Source organism: Dipodomys spectabilis, unplaced genomic scaffold (assembly GCF_019054845.1).
Source record: "Dipodomys spectabilis isolate Male_0828 unplaced genomic scaffold, ASM1905484v1 ptg000467l, whole genome shotgun sequence".
In the NCBI taxonomy this organism is placed as follows: domain Eukaryota; kingdom Metazoa; phylum Chordata; class Mammalia; order Rodentia; family Heteromyidae; genus Dipodomys; species Dipodomys spectabilis.
The window spans coordinates 268,813-280,000 of NW_024871144.1; the positions used below are offsets into that span (position 1 = coordinate 268,813).

At 34.2% G+C, this 11,188-nt stretch overlaps 1 pseudogene; it reads right to left on the reverse strand.

The window, feature by feature from the left end:
• Nucleotides 1-527: 527 nt before the first annotated feature.
• On the reverse strand, nucleotides 528-627 carry LOC122098247 (annotated as a pseudogene).
• Between the last annotated feature and the right edge of the window lie 10,561 nt (nucleotides 628-11,188).

The following is an 11,188-nucleotide window of genomic DNA, read 5'->3' on the forward strand; positions in this document are numbered from 1 at the left end:
AGAGTTTGTTTTTGTATACATGTATAATGATTTCTGCAGAGTTTGTGATTTTTTTAAATCAGAAATAATTTGAATTTATCTGTTGAAATGAGTAGTACAAAAACTAAAGATATTTCTTGTGCTTGTCTGAAAAAAGGATATTTTTAAATATTCTATATTCTGTGTTTGCATAATATCCATAATCTATTTCATTCTCTCCTAGATATAATTTGAATTCTACATTGTTTTGTAATACATAGGTTCATTAATAAATGTGTCCTGTAAGATTGCATTCCATATATAAAGTTAAAGATTCCTTTTTTTTTCTAGGTCCTTATACTAGTATATTTCTTTGGGATAAAATGAGAATTTAACTAATTTCAAAAGTTTTGTAAAGGTTATGCTATGTAAAGGCATTTCTGAGGTGAAGATTTAATACACTGATATGAAACTAACCTTTAATTCTAGGACTTACATGTATTGTTACTCTTGTAATTATGTAATCAACTTTTTAACAACTGCTTTTCATTTCTTGCATCTGAAGAATGAAAAATATGGAATACTATACAAATTTTCATTTCATCCTTGTGCAAGTGCCATGTTAATCTCTGTATTGTTTTAATTTGTGTAGACGTGCTGCTGAAGCATGTAGTATCCTCTAAATTTAAGTAGTTAATGATGCAATCTTCATATAGGCTTATATCTTTGCGTGCCTATTTGTAACAAGGAAACCTTATTGTTCCTAACAATACTATTGATTGTTTTTTCCTAAAATTGTGTATATAGTGGAAAAATTATATTGTTTCGTCGATTGCTCACATTTGCAATTTTTTTGTCACTGACTATTTTAAGTCTTTTTCATTTTAGATTTGATCATACTTTGAAGCATTTATAGCTAGGTCCAAAAGTGATGGCTTATTCAAGTACTTATTTGTCCAACTGAGTTAGCTTTGTGGAGCTAATGGATCCAAAGTAAACTTTGCTTAAGAGCTACTTCTAAACTTCTCCAGCTTAAAATTTCCCAAATGAGGTCTTACTGGCACAAATGTCTACCTGGCCCTTTACCCTTCTTCCATGTAGGAACAGACCAACCAGAATATCTTACCCTGAAATCATACTTTGTCTTACTGGAAGAAAACTAATCTTAGTTACAAGGGATCATAGAGAGATGAACAGTTCAGACAGAACTGTTCAGACCAGAAGGTATTTTATCAAAATATAATTGTTTAGGATACCTACCATTTCAAAAGTAGCTAAAGCCAAGAAGGTGAAAAATTGTTCATATGCATGATTACCTAATGTCATGGTCTGTCTACCTTCCAACCAGGAAGGAACTTACACTACTGTCTTTCTATCAACAAATATTTCCATAGCTCCAGGAGAAGTCCATGTGTTTCTCCTCGATATTAGGCCTTAAATTAGTAATGCTTTAATCACAGTGTTTCCTCTTGTCTCCAGACTGTAAATCCACAAATGGTAAAACTTTAGGTCTAGCTCTACGAAATACTGTGGTAGAGATAATGCAATATTACTTTAAAACAAAGTTGTCTTTAATACCCTAACCACCACAGAACAATGTAAAACATGTGCTGTTTTTTTATTATTTTATACATAGATATATATTTTATTTTATATTTGCTGATTTTATATTTCACACAGTGAAACTTACTAGAATTAATTGATAATTTGATAAATAAATTGATAATTATTTATTCCAATGAATAGAATTGGAATATAAATAATTAGGTTTAGGGCTGGGAAGGTGGCTCAGTGGTAGAGCGCTTGCCTTGCATAACTGAGGCCCTGGATTCGATTCCTCATCACCACATAAGCAAAAAGAAAAAAGCCAGAAGTGGCGCTGTGGCTCAAGTGGTTTGACCGCTAGCCTTGAGCTGAAAAGCTGAGGGACAGCACCCAGGCCCAGAGTTCAGGCCCCACGACCGGAACACCCCCCCCAAAAAAAATAAATAAAATAAAAAAATAAATAATTAGGTTTAGAATATATATCGGAATATAAAAAGTGTCAATGTAATGTCTTGAGTATAAGCTTGTGATACCTTCTAAGTGTTCTTGGTCTTCTGAATTCACATGGTAAAAAAATGTTGTTTTCCTCTAATCTATAAGGGATTTTAGTCTGCTGCCCTGTTCATGGTTTTAACTCGCTGGTCCCAAAATGTTTTTCTCCATATTTCTGAAGCATTCCTACTGATTATACCCAAATTTTGCTGATATGATCTCTAAAAGATATTATTCTTCTGCAGGACCCATGGGTCCTAGGATCCTAGGTCCCAGTTACCTGCATCATCAGATAACAGGTGCAAGACTTCTCACCTAGGCCCATACAACATGCCAACAGAATGTAATTGAAGACCCATCTTAATTTCTCATTTCCTATAATATTTTAGGGCCTCAATTCTTTGAGAAGAAGGAATTAGCAGTAAGCAATTGTGAAATGCAAGGGAACTTAAAATGAAGGATGAGATCATAAAATCTGAGATAAAGTACTGTAATTCAAATTTTCAATTTACAGATGACCAGACCATATCAGTGAACAACATCACAAAGTGTCACAAAATTTTTTTTAATACCCCTCCCCTAATGATTAATGAAAGATTTCAGTCCAGCATTAGTGGGCCCAGAAAATATTACCTGGAAAAATAGATCTGTAATTGGTCTAACCAGGCCCGGAAAACTTGACTTAGAGGTCAAATGTAATCCAGAAAAACATTAATTGTGAAGATCCTTAGTGCTTCAAAACTTTGGTACTCCAGTAAAACTTGGTTCTGTGGTATAAAATGTTGTCATTCTTAAAACATTTAATCTCCTGAAAGTGTATTTTTTTTTCAAATAAACTTTTAAATATCACAATCGCCAAAATAACATTTGACAAATAGATGATACTCAGTGACATTATAAGCTTTTCAAGTGTAGGGAGCAAGTTACAATAGAGTTGATTTATTTACCCAACACTAATGCCATTGTTTCAACCACTCATTAAAGTGTAGAAATAATACCACCCACCATTTGTGTTGTTCAGTAGGTGCCTTCCAGAAATATGTTAAATAGATCAACCTCCCAAATTTCAAACGCAAACATTAGCTAATAAAGTAAATTTCATCACTTAATAAGGTACATTTTAAAAAGCCACAAATAGTTGCCTTATCATACGTTGTTTTATGTTTTCCCTATAAGTCTAACATAGTAAGTCTTGAATATGGATACTCATCAGAGATGTGACAAACATAAAATCTGTCTTCTATTTCTATCATATTCCTCTATAGTAGTAAATTTTAATTTTCTTCTTTTTCCAAAACTTATAGGTCGTAGAAAATATTATCCCATAGAAAGTAAAATAATCACACACCATTGTACATAGACATTTAAAAAAACTGATAGTTAGGAATACATTCTAAGCCATTTTTAAACTTTCTTGTTGACTAAAGATTAATCTTTCAAATGAATGAGAATAAAATCAAGTCTAGGGGCTTCACATCTCCAGTTTTGCACATTATTATTGCAGATGAACAAATTATGGAAATGTAAGTTGACATAAGTTCAAGTATATACAGGATTGAATCTCCAAAGAATGAAAATAAACCTTTCAAAGTATTAACAGACAGTTAAACATAACGATTATCAGGAAGTTGAAAGCAGAGAGGAATAATAGTAAAGACATAGAATGAATGAAAAATGGAACAAGGGACAAGTACAGCTAGAATAGTCAATGTACACATGTGATAAAGGAAGTGGTAAATCTGAAATAAATCTTGGAGAAGGGGTTGATTGACAATGATAGAAGGAGTGAATCTGATCCAGGGGCATTGGACAATTAAATGGACATATTTAATTGTAACACACTTGCACAACCTTTTGAAATTCAGCTAAAGAACACACAAAAATCACAACCAAACAGCAATCTTTAGAGAGTATGAGCATGACCTCTCAAAAATTTAAGCTGTTAATGGAAGGCAGTTTTGGGAAAAGCAAACAAAGATATTCAAAGAGGGAAGTTTACGGTAGGTGAGAATTTTGAACAGATTTAAATAGATTGTCTAAAGTTATAAATCACCTATATCTGCTGCAAATACTATCTTTCTTTTGCGAGTTCTCTTTGTCTGAAGTGGACACTCCAGTACTGAGACATACTTGATAGCTTGTGAAGATAGAATGAAATAAACAAGATCAAGGACCCGTTACTATACTGGAGAGAAAACAATTCTCTATGTTTTCTTTCATCTCTCTTCACTACTCTCTCTTCATACTTTTAAGTCAATGATTTTGAATTATATATTTCCTTCTTTGTTCTGACAAAGTAATTGGTCAAAGTAATTCACTAAATATTATTTTCAATTTTTTTCTTTTCTTTTCTTTTTTGTCGGTGGTGGGGCTTAAACTCTGGGCCTGAACGCTGTCCCTGAGCTCTTCAGCTCAAGGCAAGCACTCTACCACTTGAGCCACAGCACTACTTCCGGCTTTTTTCTTTTTACTTATGTGGTGCTGAGGAATCGAACCCAGGGCCTCATGAATGCAAGGCAAGCGCTCTACCACTGAGCCACCTTCCAGGACCCATTTATTTGTTTGTTTTTGTTGGTCATGGGGCCTGAAGTCTGGGCCTAGGCACTGTCCCTCAACTATTCAGTTCAAGAATAGCAATCCACCACTGGAGCCACAGTGCCACTTTTGGCTTTTTTTTTTCTGCTTATGTGGTGGTGAGGAATTGAACCCAGGCCCTCATGCATGCAAGGTAAGCACTAAACTATTGAGCAACCTTCCTAAACCTACTATATTATTTATTGTGTATTTATTTTACATCTTTTTTTTGGGGGGGGGGTCCGGTTGTGGAGCCTAAGGTCTGGGCCTGGGTGCTATCCCTAAGATCTTCAGCTCAAGGCTAGCACTCTACCACTTGAGCCACATCGCCACTTCCAGCTTTTTTCTTTTTGCTTATGTGGTGCTGAGGAATCGAACCCAGGGCTTCAGGCATGCAAGGCAAGCGCTCTACCACTGAGCCACCTTCCCAGCCCCCATTTTTTTCTATCATGCTGCTTACTTATTCAAACGAGTCCAATAAACTTCCCCCTTGCACTTGTTGCCATGAAAACCTAACATTTATGTTAATCAGGACAAACTCTAATGTAAAACTTTGACTCCATAAAACCAGTCCAAGAAGCTGTGATCACAAATATATGGCTATTCTTTTTTCTTTTACCTTGAAAATCTTCTGTGTCTAAAGTGCCAACAAAAAAAAGTACTCCAACACTTTTTGGTTCAATCACTTCTAACTCAAAGTTATATTTTGCTAACAAGATGCTTAGGGGAAACTGAAGAATACTCCATTTTATCTTCTCTCTTTAGACTCTCCTTAGATATCATATCAGGAACAGCGAAGTCATTTTTGCAAAATTATTTCAATAGATTATTTTTCTCTTGTCTTGCATTTGCTCAACAAGATGAATGGGGGAGAATAGAGTTAAATCACCCATGCCTTGGATGACAGTGTCTGTTACAAAGGACAATGCTTGCATGTTCTACTTCTATGTCCTCTTAACTCTTGCCTGATATCCAATTAATCACAGCTTCTTGGCTTCAAATCTAGTGAAGCTGAAGCACTATAAGGCCTTCCCCACTGCTAAACCTTCATGGTTTCTCCTTTAAAACTCTTTTAAGTTGCATCATTTGGATGTGGAATTTATTTTGATATTCCATTCAATCAGTTCTGCATTGTAGTGAGCCAAATTGGCTCTATAAAATCACTTTAGGTAGCACAAATATTAAGACAATCTATATCAAAAAGTTTTGATCTCCCTCCACTGATGAAGCCAATACACTTAGCTAGGGCTTCTAAGAACACTGTTTTCTAAGCTTTTCCATTTGCTCAATTATTTTGTGACCCCCAAACTTTTAGGCTTTTGTACTAAGAGACGTTTTCACTATCTCATGATAATAAGGGTATTATTTTTTGTGAGCCACTTTGAAATGTGAAATCACTGGTGTGAAGTATCTAATCAGATTTTTTTCTGTGTTTCAGTGCTTCACATGCAAAGACCTCATGGAAAGTATTATAAACAGAAATGTGTAAGCCCAATGCCTTCTTTCATTGTGGAGGGCACTTTGTCTCTAAATATTTTGACCCAAATTATCTTTTTCAAAGAATTACTGTTTGTTAAGTAAAGGCCAATTCACAAATTTTGATGTCTTTTTTTTTAAGAATTTTGAATTTAAATTCCACTACAACCTTGTTTCACACAGTGAGAGTATATTTCCCGGGTAAGGACAATTCTCACGGAAACTTACAGGATTTATAGGAAGGTTTCTTAAGTTTGTTTGTTTAGTGTGAAAATGAGCCATCTTCACCCACATTGCTTCCTCTCCACTAAGTCTCCATGGATTTCTTTGCATGAAAACCTATTTTCCCAGGCAATTTTAAATTTTCTTCATAAGCTAATTTGTTAAAAATTAAAATTTACCTGTCACAATTTTAAAACTCTTTTGAAATTCCTTTATCAGAACCACGAATTCACCAATCCTAATTCCACCTTGACCATCAAAAACAGTTACCATGTTGTTTTCACAATATAGTGTCCATGCAACTAATATTTTCCAGTGGCTTTGTTATGCATACATATGACCATATAAGATGATACTGAGCAAAATTAACTCTAAGATATGGAATCAGAGATTTTTATTTGCGGTTGTTGTTTTTAATGTATTAAGTGATTTCTATATTCTTTGGGTTTTCCCCTATGGTTTATCCCTTGCTGTATTTGACTTTGTACCCTGTGCATTATGTATACATTTATCTTAATTAGGGAAGGGAAGAGGAACAAGAAAATGGCGACACAAAGGACAAAGTGCAAACCAATTCATTAGTAATACTCACAAGACAATATGTTGGAAATATACATTACAACTTGTGAGGGGTATTGAGGTGAAGAAAAATTGTTAGAAAAATGAGGGAGGGGATAACAAATTTGAAAAGTTATTTATTCACTACCTTACAGTTACTGTAACCCCACTGTACATCACTTTGACAATAAAATTAAATTTAAAAAGTAAGCTGCATAAAATAAAATTTCACTGTATTGGTATAGTATTATTATTTATATAGTAACTTTTAAAAATCATTACTCTTTGGCATCTAATTTGAATTAATTACTCCTTCTTTATCAGAGGGTCATCAACTCGAATGTTATCCAGCTAGACAATATTGTCACAATATACTTGCCAATATTTTGAAAAAAGAATAAATTTAGTACTTTTACACACATAAAACCGAAAAAAGTTTAATTCTATGGAAACCCATAACTTTTAAAAGTAAATAAGTTGTTAAGAGAACAGAATATATGTGTTCTTCAAAATTCCTATGACTAATAACTACTCATTTTCAAATTCTGACCGTTCCATACCTGAGAAATTCAAAACAATACCTGTTTGCATGTTATGTAATTCTTCAATAGATGCAGTTTCCAATGAGGTGTTACAGTTTGAGAAGTCAAAAGAAAAATAACCACAATTGGTAGAGCATAAAACTATGAAGCATCTGTGATAATTATTCAAGAGTAAGCAATCCCAATATTTATGCCATAAAGTCATCCTAGCACAACAAATTCCAACTTGTAAGGTACACCTGAAAATTCCCTTATTTCACATCATGAATAGCTTTTCTTTATTGTAAAAAATACTACACCTCTGCTAATGTGATGTCCTCATTGTTTTGGAAAGAACCCCAATAAACTGGGCTGCATCATTTTTACCCCAATGGTATTCTTGAGATCAGAACACTTGAAAATATTATTTATATATTTTTTAACTATTATAGATATTCAGGATGCTAAGATCGGAAGATTACGGTTCAAAGCCCACCAGGGCAGGAATGTTCCTGACATTCTTATCTCCAATAAACATCTCAGAAAAAGACAGACACAAGTGGCACTGAGGTTTAAGTGGTAGGGGACGAATCTTGAGCTCAGAGACAATGTCCAGGACCAGAGTTCAAGCCCTAGGACATACCAGTAAAACAAATACAGAAATAAAAACGAACCCCAAACCTAGCATTTTTATCATTGTATACAGAGGCACGTAATTAAGGAAATTTCTTCCTATGTTACATATAGATAGAAGAAACAAGTTATCACACAATTATTCTCTTCATACCATGTTATACCACACCCTCAAAAAATTGCTCTTTTTCTAAATTTATAAATAATATAATCCGTTTGTTGGCAACTCTGTCTACATTATTCACATTATCATTTGATACATGAACAGTTGGAATTATCTGTTAACTAAGTTCTAACTTTCTTGAAAGAATATTCTAGGCAAATAGAATGTTAGAATAATTTGTGAATTTGTCAATTAAACCCTCTACTTAAAAAGAATTTTGTAGTATCATATAGAATATGGAATTACAAACAAAAACAAAATACTTATTTTGAAAATAAATTCTAATTTAGCAAGGTCCACAAAGTCCTATATTTGACAAAGTTTTCTATTTCTCCAGGCTTAAGTTTTGTAAACCTTTATAATTTCTTTGGAAACCAGCAGAAGGATGCTTACTTACTTTTTCAAATTTTGGATGGGAATCATGAGCTACTTTGCATCTAGGAATGTTCTGTAATGAAGACAGCATTTAAAACACAATTGAGGATTATATATGAGTTGCATTTCAATAGGAAACTTGACTTCTCAAAACATAATGACAAAATTAGCCCAAACTTACAACTGTGTATTCCTCTCTTGTTATTTGGTTTGTATTATTGAGACAAAATTTTACTACCTGGTCCAGGGAAGGTATCACTATGTAATTCCACTCAATAATATCCTGTCTTATTCTGAGTGCAACAATTCCAGGCCTGTATGACATTGCCCTGCCATAGTTTGTTGGTTTATTAAAATCTAGAAATTAAGCAATTCTCAACTTCTATGAAGATCTTATCCATACAATGACTGCCAAGACTATTTATGTACTATTTTCAAAGATGTTCTAACATTTGACACAAGATATGAACATTTTCAGATGCACCTGCTGTGGACTCTGATTCATTTCTCCATGGATCTGATCCCTTTAATAATGATATACTTGACTTTCTTACTACCTCTGGTCCCTAACTAAGCAATAATCTTAAACTTTTTTGAAGATAGTTCACTTGAGGACTTTCTAATACTTTCTAATAATAAAATTTATCACCTGATTCTAGTCTTACTCAGGACATATTTTCTATTGTTTCTAACTTTCTTATATATTCTGACAGTTTTTATTTGTGTATTTGTGTGTGCACAAATAAGTGCCTCTGTGTGTATGTGTATATTTGTATGTATGTATGCAAAAGCCTCAAGGTCTTATCCAGCAATCTTTATCATGACTGTTATTCCATCACTTGAACCATTCTTCCAATGCAACTTTATCTGGTTAATTATTGATAGTGTCTCAAAAACTGTTCTGCCCATGATGGATGCAAACTGAACTACCCAGACCCCTTTAAATTCTTAGGTTTATTTTTCTAGAAGTATCTACTTTTAAACTACAAACATTTAAGTTTAAGTGGTAGCCCAGATTTTTAACTCAAGAATTCACATACACATTACATACACATTACATATCCTGAGTGTATACTGTTAGAAATGTGATCTTAAGCTGGGTGGCGGTGAGATCTGAGGATTGAGATTCAAAGCCAGCCCCAGTAGGAAAGTCCTCGAGACTCTTTTCTCCAATTAACTACCAGAAAACTAGAAGGGGCACTGTCGCTCAAGTGGTAGAGCACTAGCCTGGAGCTGAAAAGCAGAGGGATAGCACCCAGGGTTCACGTGCCACAACCAACAAAAACATAAAATATATAAGAAAATGTATGGCTAGTGTAATCCCTGCTCTCTCAAGATGGACTTTTTTTTCCAGTTAAGTCCATTCTCCTACATCTGACTTGAATGGAGCCAGAATCATTCTTCCATTCTACTTTTTACAAATTTTCATGTTTAGCAAGGGTGATTTAGAAAGGGAGTGACCTCATATTCATGTTCAACTTGGGAGTAATGCTTTCTCTATGACACTTCTATAAATCTACATACTGGACTTGGCTTTATTGTTTCAATGTTGTCTTTTTTGTAGAGTCTTCTATATTGTATTGAACACTAAAACACAGAAATCCTCTTTCTCCTATTATTGCTAAGTTTTCTCTTACTGTTAACTCATGTACACTTGGGAAATAATGCACAACATATACACTCACAAAAAATGATTTGAGAACTTTTTTCCCATTTAAAATTCACCTTAATTTATGGAGCACTTATGAAGTTTGAACTCAATGTACTCTTGGATAATGTATTTATAAGGAATTTAAAATTTATATTTTCTCTTTACTAAGTTGTCTCTGGAACACTTGCTACCACATGTCCAAAGATTTTCTTGTGCTATTTCAATGAAGACAGAAAACATTCATTATACCTCAAGCACCATCATTGATTGTTACTGGAAGTAACTATTACTGGATGTGGAAACTGATCACAGGAATGGAATTGAACATAGAGGAATGACAAAGTTCAACTTAACTTGTGCTTTCCTTTTTACTGTACAAAAAAGAATCCAAGGCCTGAAGGAAACTCTGTCCCTGACTTTTTTGAGTGTGTTCCTTACTCATATAAAACTTGTCTGTAAACTTCTGGTTGAGAGTATTACAAAAGGAAATAATATGCCATTTGAGGGCAAGCATAGAACAAAAGGAAATAACGTTGTTTTAAAAGTGTTCTACTGCAAATAAACAAAGACATGGGGGTTTTAAAGTGTTTTATGGATGGATATTTCATGCCTGAGATGATTCTTCTGTTGCAGGAGTCAGATATCCATTCCTTTACTCTGGTCCTGATTACTCCATAGCAATAAGGATTACAAAAAAGCTAGGTCCAGTGAGTATAATGAGCAATAGCAGGCTCTTCTAAGACCAGTACTCCTTTAAGGAGGGTCCTAAAGAAAGACCTGGGGTTTTTTGTGTGCTTGTTTGTTTAGTTGTGCTGGTTCTGGGGCTTGAACCCAGATGCTGGACCGTGTCCCTGAACAATTGTCTTCCTGCTCACCTGCCCCCAAAGCTAGTACTCTACTGCTTGAGCCAAAACCCCACTTCTGGCATTTCTTGTGTTTAAGATAAGAGTTTGACAAACACTCCTGCCTGGGTTGGCTTTGAACTGAGATAGTAAAAAGCCAAGTGACATCAACTGTATC